This window comes from Meles meles, chromosome 9 (assembly GCF_922984935.1).
Source record: "Meles meles chromosome 9, mMelMel3.1 paternal haplotype, whole genome shotgun sequence".
NCBI lineage: Eukaryota > Metazoa > Chordata > Mammalia > Carnivora > Mustelidae > Meles > Meles meles.
Genome location: NC_060074.1, coordinates 32,442,580 through 32,462,189, shown reverse-complemented (window position 1 = coordinate 32,462,189; position 19,610 = coordinate 32,442,580). Strand labels below are relative to the sequence as shown.

Genomic DNA, 19,610 nt, shown 5'->3' with positions numbered 1-19,610 from the left:
TCAGAAAGGACGAATACCCAACTTTTGTAGCAACATGGACGGGACTAGAAGAAATTATGCTGAGCGAAATAAGTCAAGCAGAGAGAGTCAAGTATCATATGGTCTCACTTATTTGTGGAGCATAACAAATAACATGGAGGACATGGGGAGATGGAGAGGAGAGGGAGTTGAGGGATACTGGAAGGGGAGATGAACCATGAGAGACTATGGACTCTGAAAAACAACCAGAGGGTTATGAAGGGGCGGCAGGGGGGGTGGGGTGGGGGGGTGGGGTGGGGTGGGAGGTTGAGGAACCAGGTGGTGGGTAGTGGGGAGGGCACGTACTGCATGGAGCACTGGGTGTGATGCCAAAACAATGAACACTGTTATGCTGTAAATAAGCAAATAAAAATAAATAAATTAATTAAAAAACAAAACAAAAAAAAACCAAACAAACAAAAACAAAACAAAACAAACAAAAAAAAAACACTATTTTTTTTCTATTTCAACACATAGAAGCAACCTATAGACAAAGTTAATTATGATTACAACAGAACATAAATTTATCAACACTGATATCATAAAGGTTAAAAAACAGTGAACGGAGGTCAGGGAGGGAAGAAATGTGGAAGAAAGGGCAAGGGTCTTAATATTCTCATCATAAAAGGGGCAATCATGAGAGCCTTTGAAAACCAATGGAATAAGACATAGTTTTTAGCATATTATTTACCGTTACAAAGAACCTAAACATAGAAATACAAATATACAAATTGAAACAATGCAGGAACTTAAATCCTCACCCACGATAGCAGAAAATCAATATTTAATATCCAAAGTTGACAGATCAAGAAGTGGCGATGTAAGAATGTAATTTAGAGATGCGTTAGGTAACCACCAACAGAACTTACAGCATAAATGATTAACAGCGGCTGCTTTGGGAGAGAGAAGCTTTACGTGAGGAGCACTGATGTAGGGATTGGTCTTTTTTTTTTTTTTTAAAGATTTTATTTATTTATTTGACAGAGAGAGAGATCACAAGTAGGCAGAGAGGCAGGCAGAGAGAGAGGAGGAAGCAGGCTCCCTGCGGAGCAGAGAACCCGATGCGGGGCTCGATCCCAGGACCCTGAGATCATGACCTGAGCCGAAGGCAGCGGCTTAATCCACTGAGCCACCCAGGCGCCCCGGATTGGTCTTTTTTAATTATAAGTTGTTCTGAGCTGCTTGGATTAAAAAAATACATTTTTAAAGTCTAAATTATGGTATTTTACTCCATTTACAGAAAATAATTTAACAGGGACTCCAAAAACTCTAGGCCTCTACTAAGTACCTACTCTCCACAGCTGTCATGAAATAAAACTGAGGTTCAAAATCATGTAGATACATATTTTTTAAGGTTTTATTTATTTACTTGACAGAGATCACAAGTAGGCAGAGAGGCAGGTAGAGAGAGAGGAGAAAGCAGGCTCCCTGCTGCGCAGAGAGTCGGATGTGGGGCTCGATTCCAGGCCCCTGGGGCCACGACCTGAGCTGAAGGCAGAGGCTTTAACCCACTGAGCCACCCAGGCACCCCTGTAGATACGTTTTGAGATACGGATATGCCTTTGTGAATGAAAAATAATACCATTTTCCAAACAGTTTCAATGTTGAGTTTCATCTTTTTATTTAAAACAAAACAAAACAAAACAAAAAACATTTTATTTACTTACTTGACAGAGAGATAGAGCAAGAGAGCCCAAGCTGGGGAAGTGGCAGAAGGAGGAGAAGCAGACTCTCCACTGAGCAGGGAGCCCCACTTGGGACTCGATCCTACATGACATGAGCCAAAGGCAGACACTTAACTGATTGAGCCACCCAGGTGCCCTCTGATTTTAATTTTTAAAATTTTTGATTGAAAACATATGATGAATACAATGACTCCTCCCTACCCAAATATTTAATTAAACTAGATCTTTCTCCCCGCACAACTTCTTGTGAATTTACATGGTCCTCAAAGTTTGGCAAAATCAAAGAAAATGTTTCGCTCTGATTCTTAAGAGAAGAAATAAAGAGAATGGATGTGGGGGAAACTGCACTTTGTTTATTTATTTATTAAATAGGGAAGGCTTCATGAATTTTCATGTCAGTTGCCACAGGGTCCATGCTAATCTTCTCTGTATCCTTCCAGAAATCTGCACTTTAAAAATTTTTTCTATATTATTGTGCAAATACACAGTTTAGAAGTTTTCAATGTAATATCCTTATTTTTAAATTAAGAAAAAAAATCCCTGTATAATTAACATACAGAGTTATATTCATTTCAGGTGTCACAGTATCTTATTTTTTCAAAGGAAGAGGAGTCCTACGTCTGTTTTTGTTTTTATTTTGTAATGAATTAAAAAGTAGTTTGCAAGTTGAAGGTTTCTTCTTACTTCAAATAGGCCGATCAGAATGTAACCTCATGATACTTATCACAGGGTGGGTTTTCCAGAAGCAGATACTGAAATGAAGGTTGGGGTTCAAGATGTTTACTGGGGATCAATAGTGGCGAAAACTTGTGGGAAGAACTGGGCAGAGGGGGAAAGGAGCTGCAGGTTTCATAAAGCCCCTGGACCGGTGGGGAGCTATAGAGTACGCAATGCCTAGGAAAGTTGTCCCTCAGTGGGCCAAGCTAGCTGGGTCTCCACATTCCACCTCTAGACGCAGGCTCTCTAGGGCGGGCATGGTCTCAGGCCCAGCTGCTGTTTGCAGCCCAGGGAGGCCCTGAAGGAGCCATCACCTGGGAGCTGTGTGGTGATGGACGTCTCCACAGCTCAATGGGGAACCTTCCTTGAGCGGGGATATAGGTGGCCCATCTCCGGGTCCGCCTTCCCCCGACTGGTGATAGTGTGATAGCCAAATGCAAAAAAGCACCCATCTTGTTATGGAGAAACACGTTCGGTAAGCAGATCTTGGGGTTAGCTCTTCCAGGCCCCCCCCCACAGCTGCAGGAGATGGCCTTGCCAGTTGTTCCAGACATCCTTGCTTCTGCTCAAAAATTACTTTCACATGTACACCTCCATGTACTTCAGAAATATCCTCTTGTCAGCCTCTGTTGACTTTGCCTCCTTGGGCTTCGGATCTTGACTCCACCTCTTGGCTTAGTCTCCTCGGATCCACCACCTCATCTTGGACTGTTGCAAAACTGCTTGCAGCCACCTCACCAAACCAAAAGGAGGTAAAATGCCGCCGATTGCCAGATGGGTTCCGGAGCACTCCTCCCCAGGGCTCCATGGCCCAGCTGTCAGGAGCAGGGCCTCAGGCGTGCATGGTACTGGGGCTGGGCAAGTCTGAGCAAGTCTGAGACCTGAACAAAGACAAAGCAAGTCTGCCCTCAGTGAGAAGTGGCTCTAGAGTTCACTGAGCCAACCACCCATTCATCAGTTGTTTCTGCCTGCCATCCTAATTTTCCTTAGGGGAACAACCACCCCCTTTCACAGGCCCATGGGTCAGTGAAGCTGACCAACCCACATGGCCCGAGGTGGTCCTCTGTCTCAGGTCTAGCCAGTCAGATGGTCTGGATGTAGCCATGGGGACATAAATGGACACTTCACCTAGCCAGGGCAATAAAACTCTCTTGCAAGACTCATTATTGTAAGGGGTGCTTTCTCTCCGTGGACAATGCTCCATGGAAGGCTATGGTGAAACCTCAGTTCGACCACACTTGAAATGGACATTTCAGCCACAGGAGCCGATAAGTTCCTAACTATGCCTAAACTAGTTTGAAATGGGATTTTCCACTTGCACCCAAAAGAGTCTGAACTAACACGAAACCCATGACAATCTCCTCACTGAGCGCTGGTGCAGCTGATTTGACGGCAAACTCACCATTCTTGCTTGCACCAGATCAAAAGCCTCTTCGTAAGTTCATCCTTTATTCCCATGGAGCTGTGGCAGGCAGAGGCATTCACCCAAATATTGTGTCTACATCGGTGGTTCTCAAACTTGGCAGCTCATCAGAATCAGCTGGGAAACTTGAAAACTGGAGATTCCTGGGTCTCACCCTGGGTAGAATTCTGTAGAATTCTGATTCTTCAGAATCAGAATTTCTGGGTATATTGTGTATGTGCATTTTTAAAAAGCTACGGAGATTATTTTGACCTCAGATTTAAGAGCTACTGATCCCTTGGGGTGCCTGGGTGGCTCAGTGAGTTAAAGCCTCTGCTTTTGGCTCAGGCCATGATCCTGGGGTCCTGGGATGGAGTCCTGCATCAGGCTCTCTGCTCAGCAGGGAGCCTGCTTCCCTTCCTCTCTCTCTGCCTGCCTCTCTGCCTCCTTGTGATCTCTGTCGAATAAATAAATAAAATATTAAAAAAAAAGAGCTACTGATCCCATAATGCCAAGTAATTATTCTATTAAATGTAATAACTGGCCAGCTAAAATACAGCCACGTGTACATCTCCTACACGTTTGTGTCATATTTTCTACAGATCTGGTCTTTAAGTTCAACAAGCAAACATGCATCATTCCTAAGCAGCTTGGTGGAAGAAAATTGGGAGTGGACGAAAATGAAGAAGTGGATTTACCATACAGCTAATAAACTTGAAGTTTCATGGCTCCTTGTGGGAAGCACCTGTATGTCCTTGTAAATGGCCATATGTTCTTGTAAAATTTATAGGAGTACAATATTATGGTATTCCTAACATGGCTGGGGCCAGTTTCTTTCCCACTACAGCTTCTCCTCAGTCATAGCTCCCTTTGTGTTGGATTCTACAGGAGGAGCCATGGGCATCTTTAGATCATGACTAAGGAAGCTGATGGGGTTACATCTAGTTTTGGCTGAGTGGGATATTTATGTGTTTCACAGACTCTTCTGTGTATAGTTTAGTTATTTATAGCTGCCTCCCTACAGAAACAATTGTTAGTAATGGTTCTAACACCCACTCTCCCAACACAGCCCACCTTGATAAACGAAGGTAGAGGGTCTGATGTGACCCTCATAATTTACCCCAGCATGAGGAGCCCCTGAAGACAAGCTGGTCCATGAGTGTTAACCATTCAGAAAGTATGTAAGATTAGCTTCTGCAACAACAAACCTCTGAAATGCCTTGAAATCCTACAGTTTGTGTGTGAAAGACACTTGAGAAAAGATTTCCTAAAATTGATAACAATCCTAAAAAATGTACCAAGAGTAAGTGATGAAGCCAAAAGAAATCTTTCCACACTATCAATCACAAAAAAAAAAAAAAAAAAAAAGAAAAAGAAAAAGAAAAGAAAAATCATTTCATTCAGGGCAACAAAGCAAAACAAAAACATCACTGCATCCGCCATGATTCATCATCAATCCGTTATTGGATTGATCCAATCAGAGGAAAGTCTGATTTCTCTTTCTATTCTCTCTGTAGAAAGCTGGACAAAATCACTGTTGCAAGAATAGGCCATCAAGCATATGCAGATGAGGATTTTATTGAGTCGCCTATCAGATAGCTAAGTATTAAATATGATTTTTTCTAAATTTGGAGATCTTCCCAGAGTTTATCAGGTCTAAGTGTTTTGTTGTTAGGGTGGTCATTTACATGATGATTCTGAGAGAATATTCAATGTCATGTCTGAGAGTTTGAATTATTTAAAAACGGTCTCCAAAGGGCGCCTGGGTGGCTCAGCGGGTTAAAGCCTCTGCCTTCGGCTCAGGTCATGATCTCAGGGTCCTGGGATCGAGCCCCGCATCAGGCTCTCTGCTCTGCAGGGAGTCTGCTTCCCCCCCATCCCTCGCCCTCCCTGCTTCTCTGCCTACTTGTGATCTCTGTCTGTCAAATAAATAAATAAAATCTAAAAAAAATTGTAAAATAAATAATTTTAAAAAAATAAAAAGGGTCTCCAAAACTGAGCTGCAGGCCCACAGATGCTCCCTTGGTTGGAAGTGACCACCTCGCCCCTGTGCGCCAGCAGAGATGTGATACCATCTCGTGGATCTGCCCTCTACCGCTTCCTGAGTCTCCCGAAAACCAAATCTGCTGATTATTAAGTCAGCAAATGTGCCGTTGATGGATTTAATGACTCTGTAGGAATGAGTCAGTAATGACTCTGAAGGAATCTGTGTGGCCAGACAGATAAATAATACATCATTTAAAGGTTTTTGAACTCTTAGTGTTTTGGAAGAAGCCATTCCTTAAAAGAAATTAGAAAGGAGAATATGTCATGGCTAGGGAGAGAAATACATAAACAACCAATATGATTAATCATGCTGAATGAAAGGTAATTTATTTTGCTCTTACTTTGCTGTACAGGAAATACTCCAAATCATTGTCATGTGAAGAGGTGATTAAGTAGATCTCATCTAACAGATCTCGTCTGGCTCAACATAACTTCAGAATCCATTCTCTCTTTTTCAGCAAGGGCACTGCTGCCAATAGGATGGCACACGGTTTCATGCACAGAGCATATGGAGGAAATGGTCCAGTTTCTTTATTACAAACACGCCCACGTTTCCACGCATGTTGACTGTCAACCCCAGGTTTAGCTCCTTATAGGCATGAAGGGAGAAATCCGTCCTGTGCTGACTGACGTGCCCCCGTGTCCTATGCACCTCATGTCCCGCACCACTCTGAACAAACTCAGTATTTACAATGCAGCATTTAAAAACGGTTCATCAATGGGTGCCTGGGTGGCTCAGTTGGTTAAACATCTGCCTTCAGGGGCACCTGGGTGGCTCAGTGGGTTAAAGCCTCTGCCTTCAGCTCAGGTCATGGTCCCAGGGTCCTGGGATCAAGCCCCCCATCAGGCTCTCTGCTCTGCAGGGAGCCTGCTTCTCTCTCTCTCTGTTTGCATCTCTCCCTAGTTGTGATCTCTCTCTGTCAAATAAATAAAATATTAAAAGAAAAAAAAAAACATCTGCCTTCAGCACAGGTCATGATCCCAGGGCCTGGGAAAGAGACACATGTTAGGCTTCCTGCTCGGTGGGGAGCCTGTTTCTCCCTCTCCCTGTGGCCCTCCCCACTGCTCGTGCTCTCTCTCTTTCACTCTCACACTCTCTCTCAAATAAATAAATAAAATCTTTTTTAAAAAATAAAATAAATAAACACTGTTCATTTAAATTCTCTGCTCTGTGTGCCTTTAGTCATACTTTAGATTCATGGGACATTAACAAAGTTTACTAAAACAACAACAACAAAAAAACTGTAGCCATAACAGTTTAGTAAACACTGGTTTATACAAAACTGAACTGAGTCCTTTATATATTTGCAGCAGGACTTCTCAGAGCTTTTAACAGTGAATCTCTAAGTGCAGATGACAAAAGAATGCAGTTTGCAATGCTTCCCAAATTACTTGATCATAAAACGTTTTTTTGAAGAACAAGTATTCCAGGGACCATAACTTTGGGACATGCTGCTTTGGACTAAAATAAAATGACATAATGGACTATAAATGCTTTATACAACATAAAAGCTAAACAAATTATATGATACCATGGCGATCACTATTATTATTGTTATTACTAAAATTACTGTGCTCTTGGGGTGCCTAGGTGGCACAGTTGGTTAAGTGTCCAACTCTTGGTTTCGGCTCAGGTTGTGATTTCAGGGTGAGATCGAGCCCTGCAGTAGAGAGTAGTCAGGCTCTACTCAGCACAGAGTCTGCTTGAGATTTCTTTCTTCCTCTTCTTCTGCCCAATCCCCGCCCCCTGCTCACTTGCGTACTCTCTCTCTCTCTCAAATAAATAAATAAGATCTTAAGAAAGAAAAAAATAGTATTGCTCAAAGGAAACAACTGATTCTCTCTTCCCTTTCTCCTTAAGAGTTATTTAATATGTAGAGATCTGAAAAAGAGACAAACTAAGACAAATACATTTACTGGTATAATTTTCTGCTGTGATAGTTTTATTTTACAAAGAGGTTGAGAAAATTATACATGCTTCTAGCTATCAAGCTTCTGTCTGCTGCCTTGGTAGCTTTCGTTACTTTTTTGAGATTCTTCACTGCATTTATTAAAGAACAGTGACTGTCTGGGGCGCTTGGATGGCTCAGTGGGTTGAAGCCGCTGCCTTCGGCTCAGGTCATGGTCCCAGGGTCCTGGGTTCGAGCCCCACATCAGGCTCTCTGCTCCGCAGGGAGCCTGCTTCCTCCTCTCTCTCTGCCTGCCTCTCTGCCTAGTTGTGATTTTTCTCTGTCAAATAAATAAAATATTAAAAAAAAAAAAGAACAGTGACTGTCTGGGCAATCTCTATCAAAAATCCCAATGGCATTTTTTTGAAGACATAGGAAAATTCATCCTAATGGATGGAATCTTAAGGAGCCCTGAATAGCCAAAACAATTTTGAAAAAGAAGAAGAAAACTGGAGGACCCACAATTTCTGATTAAAAAAAATCATAGGCATGCCTGGGGAACTCTTGATCTCAGATTAGTTCTTGATCTCATGGTCATGAGTTCAAGCCCTGTGTTGGGTTCCATGCTGGAGTTTATTTATTTTAAACAAAAAATTAAAAAATTACAGAGCTACAGTAATCAAAGCAGCATGGTACTGGCATTAAGACACATGAATAGACAAACACAATAGAATATAGAGCTCAGAGGGATAACTTGGTGGTTAAGAAGGTTAAGTGTCTGCCTTCAGCTTAGGTCATGATCTCAGCGTCCTGGGATCAAGGCCTGTGTCAGACTCCCTGCTTAGCAGGGAGTCTGCCTTTCCCTCTTCCTCTGCCCCTCCCCACTGCTCGTGCTCTCTCTCTAATAAAGTAAATAAAATCTTAGAAAAAAAAAAAAAGAACATAGCTCAGACATGAATCCTCACAGATATAACCAAATGACCTTTGACAAGGGCAACAAGATCAACCAAGGGAGAAAAGTCAGTTTCTTCAACAAATGGTGTTAGAAAACTGGATATGCCCATACAAAAGAATAAAATTGGACTCTTATCTTATACCTTATACAACAATTAAATAAAAATGGATTAAATCCCTAAACATAAGACCTAAAACTATAAAACCCCTAGAAGAAAATAAAGGGAGAAATCTTCATGACATTGGATATTACAAGATTTCTTGGATATCACACCAAAAACACAAACAACAAAAGCAAAATAGACAAATGAGACGACATCAAACTGAGAAATGTGGGCATCAAAGGACACATCAATAGAATGAAAAGGCAACCTATAAAATGGTAGAAAATATCTTCAAATCGTTTACCTAAGAAAGGATTAATATCCAAAGTATATAAAGAACACTCCTGGGGCACTTGGGTGGCTCAGTCAGTTAAGCATCCAACTCTTGATTTTAAGTCTTGACCTCAGGATCGTGAGTTGAGCCCCATGTTGGGCTCCACACTGGGCATGGAGCCTACTTAAAAAAATAAATAAATCTGTAAAAAGAAACAATAAAAAAAGAACACCCACAACTCAACAATAGGAATCAACCAATTAAAAAGTTGGTGAGAGACATGATCAGACATTTCTCCAAAGATGGCAGCATAAAAATGGTTAACAAGAATATGAAAAGATGGGCGCCTGGGTGGCTCAGTGGGTTAAGCCGCTGCCTTCGGCTCAGGTCATGATCTCAGGGTCCTGGGATCGAGTCCCACATCGGGCTCTCTGCTCAGCGGAGAGCCTGCTTCCCTTCCTCTCTCTCTGCCTGCCTCTCTTGTGATTTCTCTCTATCAAATAAATAAATAAAATCTTTAAAAAAAAAAAAAAAAAAGAATATGAAAAGATACTCAACATCACTAATATTTAGAGAAATGTAAATTAAAACAATAAGATATCATTTCATTAGGATGGTACCATTAGGTACCATTAGGATGGTTACTATGAAAGAAAAAAAATACCAGAAAATAACAAGTGTTAGTGAGGGTGTGGGGAAATTAGAACCCTTGTGTATTGTTCCGGTGTGTGTGTGGGGGGCCTATAAAATGGTATGACTGCTATGGAACAGAAATTAAACTAAAAAAAACTACTGGGGCACCTGGGTGGCTCAGTGGGTTAAAGCCTCTGCCTTTGGCTAAGGTCATGATCCCAGGGTCCTGGGATCCAGCCCTGCATCAGGCTCTCTGCTCAGTGGGGAGCCTGCTTCCTCCTCTCTCTGTCTCTGCCTGCCTCTCTGTCTACTTGTGATCTCTGCCAAATAAATAAAATCTTTAAAAGAAAAAAAAAGAACTACCATATGAGCTGCCATCCCATTTCTGGCTTATACCTAATAGAATGGAAAGCAGGATCTTGAAGAGATATTTGCATATCCATGTTCATAGCAGCACTATTTACAACAGCCAAGATGTGGAAACAATCTAAATATACACTGACAGATAAATAGATATACAAAATATGATACATTAGGAGGCCTGGGTGGCTCAGTTGGTTAAGCAGCTGCCTTAGGCTCGGGTCATGATCCCAGGATCTTGGGATGGAGTCCAGCATGGGACTCCTTGCTAAGTGGGGAGTCTGCTTCTCCCTCTACCTGTTGCTCCCCCTGCTTGTGCTCTCTGTCAAATAAATAAGTAAATAAAATCTTTAAAAACAAAAAACAAAGTTGTGGTAAATACATATAATAGATTGTTAGTCAACCTTAAAAGGGAAAGAAATCTTGTCTGTGTTACAACATGGATGAACCCTGAGGCTATTAATGCTAAGTGAAATAGGCCAGTCACGGAAATACAAATGCTGTATGATTCCGCTCATATGAGGTATCTAAAGTAGTTAAATTCAGGTGCGCCTGGGTGGTTCAGTTGTTAAGCGTCTGCCTTTGGGTCAGGCCATGATCCCAGGGTCCTGGGATCAAGCCCCACATCAGGCTCCTTGCTCAGTGGGAAGCCTGCTTCTCCCTCTCCCACTCCCCCTGCTTGTGTTCCCTCTTTCACAGACTGTGTGTCTGTTGAATAAATAAAATCTTTAAAAAAAATAAATAAAGTAGTTAAATTCATTGAAATTGCAAGTAGAAAGGTGGCTACCGGGGTCTGGGGGAAAGGGGCAGACAGGAAGTTGTCTGTCTAATGGGTATAGAGTTTCAGTTTTGCAAGATTAAAAAGCTCTTGGGGCACCTGGGTGGCTCAATGGGTAAAGCCCCTGCCTTCGGCTCAGGTCATGATCTCAGGGTCCTGGGATCGAGCTCCACATCAGCCTCTTTGCTCAGCAGGGAGCCTGCTTCCCCATCTCTCTCTGCCTACTTGTGATCTCTCTCTCTGTGTCCAATAAATAAATAAAATCTTGAAAAAAAAAAAAACAAGTTCTGGAGATCTGTTTCACAGCAATGTGAATATTCTGAAAACTACTGAGCTGGACACTTAAAAATGGCTAAGATGGTAAACTGTGTGTTATATTTTTTTTTAACCACACAAACACAAAAGAACAGTGACTGTCCTAGAACTACTCACAGATGAATTGAGGTCATTTACATCCAGACACTTTTTGTGCTTCTTTTGTTTACCTTTCTTCACTTTTGTTCTAACCAAATGTAGATATTCTTTTTAAAATTTTCTCTTAAAGCCAGAATTCTTAAGAGATTATAAATTGACTATACAGGTGTGTAAAACAAAAGAGCTAAAGAGTGAGAATTTCACAATGGGTCTGAAATGGTTTTTTAAATTAAACTTAATTTAAGTTAAATTCATTAACATACAATGTACTATTAGTTTCAGAGGTAAAGTTCAGTGATTCATCAGTCTTATATAAAACCCAATGCTCATCCCATCACGTGCCCTCCTTAATGCGCATCACCCAGTTACCCCATCCTCCCACCCACCTCCCCTCCAGCAGCCTTCAGTTTGTCTCCTATCATCAAGAGTCTCTTATGGTTTGTCTCTTATGATTTCATCTTATTTTCCCCTTCCTTTCCCTATGATCCTCTGTTTTATTTCTTAAATTCGACATATTTTCATTTGAAATTCCCTTTCCTTTCAAATTTTGCAGTTGGAGATTAAACTCATCAAGCAACTGCTTGGTCATCCACGGTCTGAGAAGCCTTTTGCTACCCAGGACTCTGCAAAGCATTCAACAGGCTAGAGTCTCAGAGACTGGGCCATCTCCTTAACACCCTCGGTCCACGAGCACCCACAATCCCTCTCCTTCCAGTGAAGGTACGCTTAGATATTGTGCGTACAGACTCATACCATCTTTGTCCCTAGAGGTCAAGACAATCTCTAGTGTCAAGCTGGGAAGCCCAGTGTCTTATATTTTCCCACATTTGGGCAGCCTTCAGAGTCTTGGGAGTCCCTGCAGTGACAGAAGCGTTGTCACAGACACTGTCAGAAATGCAATACAACTGGCAACTTCCTTTTCTCATGGATGGCATCCAAGAGGCTGCTTATCTTTTTATCAAAAATACTGCACTTGATTTCTGCCTCTAAAAGAGAAGGTTCATAGCTCAAGGAGAAAGAGCTTTTCTAACTTTAAAACACATTTTCTACTTAATTATTTTTATAGCATCTAGTCAAAGGGCAGACTTAACAAGAGAGGAAATTTTTTTTCCCCACCAATCATGCAGACATGATTAAAAGGGCCAGGCTGCAGAAAGGCCTTTTGGAGAAACGTACATTGCATGCATCCAGTTAATTTTGCCTGTGTCATGCAAAGGATACCAAATGATTGGAGCATGAAGAAGCTGGACTAGAAGTGAGTCTGCAGCTGGCTGGCACGTGAGGCACAATCTCTTGAATGGCTTCCAGAGATGAAGGTGGGGCAATTTTAGCCTCATAGACTTTCTGAGGTGAGGAGAGGCCCCGCCCCCCAAGACCTGCAACTCTCGGAATCTTCGAAAAGACCTGAGTAACAAAGAGCTTCGCAGACCATGTGTGGTCATGCATAGGAAGCTCTAGTTTCTCCATTCTGCTCATATAGCACTCATCGATAACCTCCAACACATTCTCTCCGTCTCCCTTGCTCCACTCATTCCGAGTTTTGGAGCAATGACTCACAGATACCTGGAATGAAAAGGGTGGGGGTCTGGGCTCCGATGGTGCTTGAGCAGCATGCAGAAGACAAGACAGGAGAGAAGAACCTGTAGGGCTTACACTGGGCGGTGAGCTCAGAAAGGCTTGGTTTGACACGGGGCTCCCGACCGCTCCCTTAGCTCTTCCGTGATTTCTTGAAGAAGGCTGAGAGAAGAGCCAAGAAGAAATAATGAATGAAAGAGCGAATTCAAGATGATTTTCTTAAAACAAAGTGCCAGTGAGACCTTCAAATATGTGAGCCATATTAGAGCTATTTTAATAAGAATGCTGCCAATTTTGAGTCTGTCTGTAAGACTAACAACTGATAAGAACATTTTCAAATATTACAAAAGAAAGTAGTATAATGAACACCTAAATTCCTATCACCCAACTTCAAGAATTTTTATTCATGGTGACAACCATGTATTTCTTCTATTCTCCCACTTAAAGAAAAAAAAGATTTTATTTATTTATTTATTTATCTCAGAGAGAGAGAGAGAGAGAGAGAGAGAGAGAAAGCAAGGAGAGGAGCGGAAGGAGAGGAACAAGCAGACCCCATACTGAGCATGGAGCCCCACACGGAACTTGATCCTGTGATCCTGAGATCATGACTTGAGCCAAAGTCAAGAATTGGACGCTTAAATGACTGAGCCACCCAGGCGCCCCTCTCCCACTTTTAAATTTATTTATCTATATATTTATTTTTGCTGGAGTATAGTAAAGCAAATTCAAGATATCACACTCCCCTACAATACTTCATTACATAAGGTAAGAAATTTTTTCATAATCCCACTGCTATTATTATACCAAACAAAATCAATAATAATCCCCTCATACTACTTAATAACAAGTTCTGAGGCTCCACCTCACCTGTCTGGGTTCATTGGCCCAAAGGAGGGAGCCAGGACACATTTGTCTGACACCTTAGTCTCTTGTCCCTTCTCCCTGCAGACCCCTCCCAGGCTAGCCTTATCTGAGCTCCTCCTGAGGCCTCTTTCCCAAGGTGGCATTGACCCCACCCACTTCCTTAGAGCCAGAAGGGCAAAGCAGTTCATGGGGACATGTGTGTGTGTGTGTGTGTGTGTGTGTGTGCACATGCATGTGAACATTGAAAAATAAATTGGTTTTAGTTTAATATGTTTATGTTATTCCACATTATCCAGCTAACCTGTGTTTTCCTCAGGTTATTTTCACCGTGCCACATAAAAGGTAGACCACAGTTAAAACAAATAATGGGAAATGAAGCATCTTCTCCAGTGGCAGGTGCAATATTATATGCTTCTGATTTATAATCCCTCCTCAACTTTTCTTGAAAAACAGCAAAAGAACCAACTTAATTTTCCAATAATTCAGTCACTTCTTTTTCGGTTTACAAATCACCTTTTTGGGATAATAGCTCTGTCGGTTCAGGACTCTGGCCTTCTCTCTCCTTTTACTCTGGACAATATCTGGGGCCAAGGGGGGCAGAGGCAGGAGGTAGAGAGGAGCAACTGGGTCCTTGCTGGCCTCTGCTCGGGAGACCATCATCCCATCTTGGTCCCTGGTGCATCTGAGGCTCTGTTGCTGGGACTTCCCCTCTCAGATCCATCTGCCTCTTCCCTCTCCCAACCACAATCTCCTTTTGGACTGTCTCAGACACATCTGCTCCCCACTCAGGCTCAAGAAGTTTTGTGCGCTCTCCTGGAGTGCACTGGGGCATCAGGCGACTTGAAACTGGGGGGTGGAGTGAGCTGTGTCTAATTCTCTCCACATGGAACTGCCCCTGCACCACTGTGACAATATACTCTGGGGCTTTGGGGTGCAGCTTCTCTTAGGGGCTTGGAATCTTCCCAGGAAATGCTCTGAAAGTGAGAAACAAACATACACATCCTGAAATCCCCTAAAATATATATCTATGGGTTACTACTACCCCCACTCCAGTTATTAGTTCAAGAGGGATTCAACAAGAAAAGCTTTTGAAAATGTGTCCGAACATTCTTTTTCTGCTTTCCCTTCTTTTCAAAGCTTTTCCCCATATCTTAACTGGAGTTCTTCCAGAAGTGAACCAGGAAATAAGAGTGTGATCCCAAGGGAACACCAATGAGATGGGTAAGGACAGGAAGTAGGGGGGCACCTAGGTGGCTCAGTGGGTTAAAGCCTCTGCCTTTGGCTCAGGTCATGGTCCCAGGGTCCTGGGATTGAGCCCTGTATCGGGCTCTCTGCTCGGTGGGGAGCCTGCCTCCCCCTCTCTCTGTGCCTGCCTCTCTGCCTACTTGTGATTTCTGTCTGTAAAATAAATAAATAAAATCTTTAAAAAAAAAAAAAAAGAATAGGAAGCAGGAGAGGGAAGCAGCCACTAAAGGGTGCCCTGTCGGGGGCGCCGGGGTGGCTCAATGGGTTAAAGCCTCTGCCTTCGGCTCAGGTCATGGTCTCATGATCGAGCCCCACATCAGGCTCTCTGCTCAGTGGGGAGCCTGCTTCCTCCTCTCTCTCTGCCTGCCTCTCTGCCTACTTGTGATCTCTGTCTGACAAATAAATAAATCTTTAAAAAAATAAAAAATAAAAAAAATAAAGGGTGCCCTGTAGAGACAGTTCCCACTATGAGTGTCTGGAGCTTCACTCTGGAGCTTCACTCTGCTGGGGAAACTCTGAGAGCAAGGAGAAAGCACATGCCCCAGAATTCACTTGCCTGAGGAGGGACGAGGGAGCCAGTGTAGGAATACACCAGGTCTCATTAGTCCTTGGTGGAGGGCTACTCCAGGGGGAATTAATTCAATACTCCAGGCAGCAAAGGAGGCTCTGGTTGAAGGAGAAATTTCCCAAGGATGGAAATGTGGATGCTGGACTCCTATGACAAAAAAAAAAAAAAAAAAAAAAAATCTGCTTTTACATTATTATATATTTTTTAAAGATTTTATTTATTTATTTGACAGACAGAGATCATAAGTATGTAGAGAGGCAGGCAGAGAGAGGCTAGGGGGGAAACAGGCTCCCCACCGAGCAGAGAGCTGGATGCAGGGCTCGATCCCAGGAACCTCAAGATCATGACCTGAGCCGAAGGCAGAGGCTTAACCCACTGAGCCACCCAGGTGCCCCTATATTATTATATTTTATGGCAAACATCCCTAACTGGTCTACTGCAGCCCACTGGTGGGCTTCTCTCAGCTCTTTTGCAGCTGAGTGGGGGCTGGGGCAGATGCAACATAAGGACCAGTCAACAGTTGTGAGCAGCCTTATTGGGGCCGTGGAGCTACTGTGTTCAAGAAAATAATAGTCCCTAAAGATGTCCGCCCAAGAATCCCAAGAACCTACGCATATCTTACTTTACACACCTGCAAAAGGGACTTTGCTGTTATAGATTTTGACATAGGGAAGGTATACGGGATTATCTAGGAAGGTCCAGTATAAACATGGGGTCCCTGTAAGGGGGAAGCAGGAGGGTCGGAGTCAGAGTTGGAGGAGATGTGAGCTTGGAGTGAGGTGGCCATGAGATAAGGAATGAGGGTATCTTCCAGAAGCTGGAAAAGGCAAGGAAATGGATTCTACCCTACAGCCTTCAGAGAAATACAGCTTTGGATTTTAGCTGAATTTATCCCATGGTTTTGGGGTAAACAATTTGGACTTCCCTGGTCTATATTAGCACCCTTATTGTGAAATGGGAGCAGAAAAACAAAGAAACTGCCAAATACTGCTGTGAAGATCTACAAATTTGAGAGCAGAAAAGCATTTTTCAAATTTCTTAATTAAAGAAAAAAAACATTTTAAGACACAAGAATCTGATGCTCTGACCTATTTCCCATCTTGTTTAGGACTGATTCTGTTTTGTGTTGGGGAGTAGACACTTGACAAGCCTTGGTGATGGCCAGCTGACACAGAAACCAACCAGAATACCAATCACTCTGCCAGCTGGGATAAGCTCTGGGACATTAGACACTTCCTAGGTTTGCATAAGCAATGGGAAATACACAGGATTAGGAACCCCAGAAGCCTCTGGCTTTTCTCTTTTGGGGGGCAGCTCGAATAATCACATTTAGAGAAACTCTTTTTTTTTTTTTTTTAATTTGACAGAAAGAGAGATCACAAGTAGGCAGAGAGGCAGGCAGAGAGAGTGGGGAAAGCAGGCTCCCCGCTGAGCAGAGAGCCTTATGCGGAACTCAATACCAGGACCGTGAGATCATGACGTGAGCAGAAGGCAGAGGCCTAACCAACTGAGCCACCCAGGTGCCCCTGGAAAAGCTAAAACTCTCAAAAGCAACTACTAAGAGTCCCTGGGGAGTACAATAGACGTGCATTTTCTTGCATAAACTACAGTTTAAGCTGAGTTTTAAAACACCAAAAATCCAATGAAACAACAAAATATATGAGGAAATGGGGTGAATTTATTATGTTAACTACAAAACCTACCTGATTATTCTTTCTTTACTCATATATTGCTGAAACAAAACTAAAACAAGCAACAGGAAAAAAAATGGTTTTATACTTATAATAATGTTCTTGAAGAGAAAAACGTTATTCTTTTTGAAAAAAAAAAAAAACAAAACAAAACTCCTCCTTCATAAACACAAATATTGACAGAATAAAAGCAATTTCTTGGGTGATAAAATGGTTTCTAAATAACAACTCAAATTGTCAAAGGATAATTAATGCCTAATATAATGTAAAGTCATCCAGCAAATACATTTTGCAAATTGCATTTTTCAAGGATAATGGTCTATAAAAATTCCATGTCTGAGATTTAGTCTTAGAGAATTAATCCAAAAATACAGCAAAGGCTATATGTTGAATATTTTAACTGCCACAGGATTTATAGGAGCAAAATATTCTACCCAAATATCCCCTGATGAAAGAATGCTTAAGAGGGGTGCCTGGGGGCGCCTGGGTGGCTCAGTGGGTTAAGCCTCTGCCTTCAGCTCAGGTCATGATCTCAGGGTCCTAGGATCAAGTCCCGCATCGGGCTCTCCGCTCTGCAGGGAGCCTGCTTCCTCCTCTCTCTCTCTCTCTCTCTCTCTGCCTGCCTCTCTGCCTACTTGTGACCTCTCTGTCAAATAAATAAAAATCTTAAAAAAAGAAAAAAAAGAGGGGTGCCTGGGTGGCTCAGTCAGTTAAGCGTCTGCCTTCGACTCGGGTCATGATCCCAGGGTCCTGGGACCAAGCCCCACACAAGGTTCCCTGCTCTGCGGGGAGTCTGCTTCTCTCCCTCCCACTCCTCCTGCTTGTGTTCCCTCTCTCTGTATCTCTGTCAAATGAATAAATAAATTCTTTAAAAAAAAAAAGAATGCTTAAGAAAATTATGGTAGAGGAGCACCTGGGTTGTTCAGTGGATTAAGCATCCAACTTTCGATCTTAGCTCAGGTCTTGATCTCAGGGTCATGAGTTCAAGCCCCACATTTAGGTCTGGAGCCTACTTAAAAAAAAAAAAAAAGGAAAAGAAAAGAAAATTATGGGAGAGTAATAGGATAAAAAATAGGATAAAATAATAGTAATAGGATAAAATGTTAATCACCTATTTAAACTCACTTATTCTTGGAGCACCTCTGTTAAGTGTCTGCCGTGGGCTCAGGTCACGATCCCAGGGTCCTGAGACTGAGTGGTGTGGCAGGCTCCCTGCTCAGTGGGGAGTGTGCTTCTCCCTCTGTCTCTCCCCCCTCCCCCTGCTCATGCTCTCTCTCTCTCTCTTACACACTCTCTCAAAAAAATAAGTAAAATCTTAAAGAAAAAAATCACTTTATTCATTCAAAAATATTTTTTGAGGGACGCTTGGGTGGCCCAGTGGGTTAAAGCCTCTGCCTTCGGCTCAGGTCATGATCCCAGGTCCTGGAATCAAGCCCCACCTTGGCCTCTCTGCTCAGCAGGGAGCCTGCTTCCTCCTCTCTCTCTGCCTGCCTCTCTGCCTGCTTGTGATCTCTGTCTGTCAAATAAATAAATAAAATATTAAAAAAAATTTTTTTTGAGTGTCTACTATGTGCTAGGTACTAGTCTAGCCATTGCGCTAGGTCAGGGCACAAAACACAAAAACCTTACCCTCCACAGACTTATGTGAAGATGAGGAGGGACAGACAGTAAACAAAACAGCTAGTTAAATAAATATATGACATGAGTAAGCCGGGATGGCTTGCTCTAATGCTCTCTGGCAAGCTTCTTGACATTCTTTTTTTTAAAAAGATTTTATTTATTTATTTGAGAGCTAGAGCCTGAGCGGGGAGGGGAAAAGGGGTAGGAAGGAAGGATCTGAGCAGACTCTGCACTGAGCACAGAGCCCCATGTGGGGTTCTATTCCCCCGACCTTGAGATCATGGCTTGAGCAGAAACCAAAAGTCGGATGCTTAACTGACTGAGCCCCCGGGCACCCTAAGCTTCTTTGAAATTCTTAATTTTTTTTTAAAGATTTTATTTATTTATTTGACAGAGAGAGCTCACAAGTAGGCAGAGAGGTAGGCATGGGGGGGGCGGAGCAGGCTCCCCACTGAGCAGAGAGCCTGATGTAGGGCTCGATCCCAGGACCCTGAGATCATGACCTGAGCTGAAGGCAGAGGCTTTAACCCACTGAGCCACCCAAGCTCTTAATAATTTTTTAACAAATATTCCACATTTTCAATTTGCATTGGGCCCCAACAATTGTAGCTACAGAATGAAATACAGCAGAGTAAGGACAGGAGGTGGGGAGGAGGTTCCAGGTTGGGATTGGATGGTCAGCAGCAAGCATCACTGTTACTATATTTGAACGAGGAAATGAAGGATGTCCTGATTAGAAAAAGTATCAATATCCTGGAAAAATGCTTATTGCA

General features: G+C 42.6%; 1 non-coding gene across 1 annotated transcript; it reads right to left on the bottom strand.

Annotated features, from left to right (window-relative positions):
• Window positions 1–2,067: 2,067 nt before the first annotated feature.
• Window positions 2,068–2,170, bottom strand: LOC123951273. Its single transcript, XR_006820417.1, has one exon. It is a non-coding gene; the product is annotated as a U6 spliceosomal RNA (small nuclear RNA).
• Window positions 2,171–19,610: the final 17,440 nt, after the last annotated feature.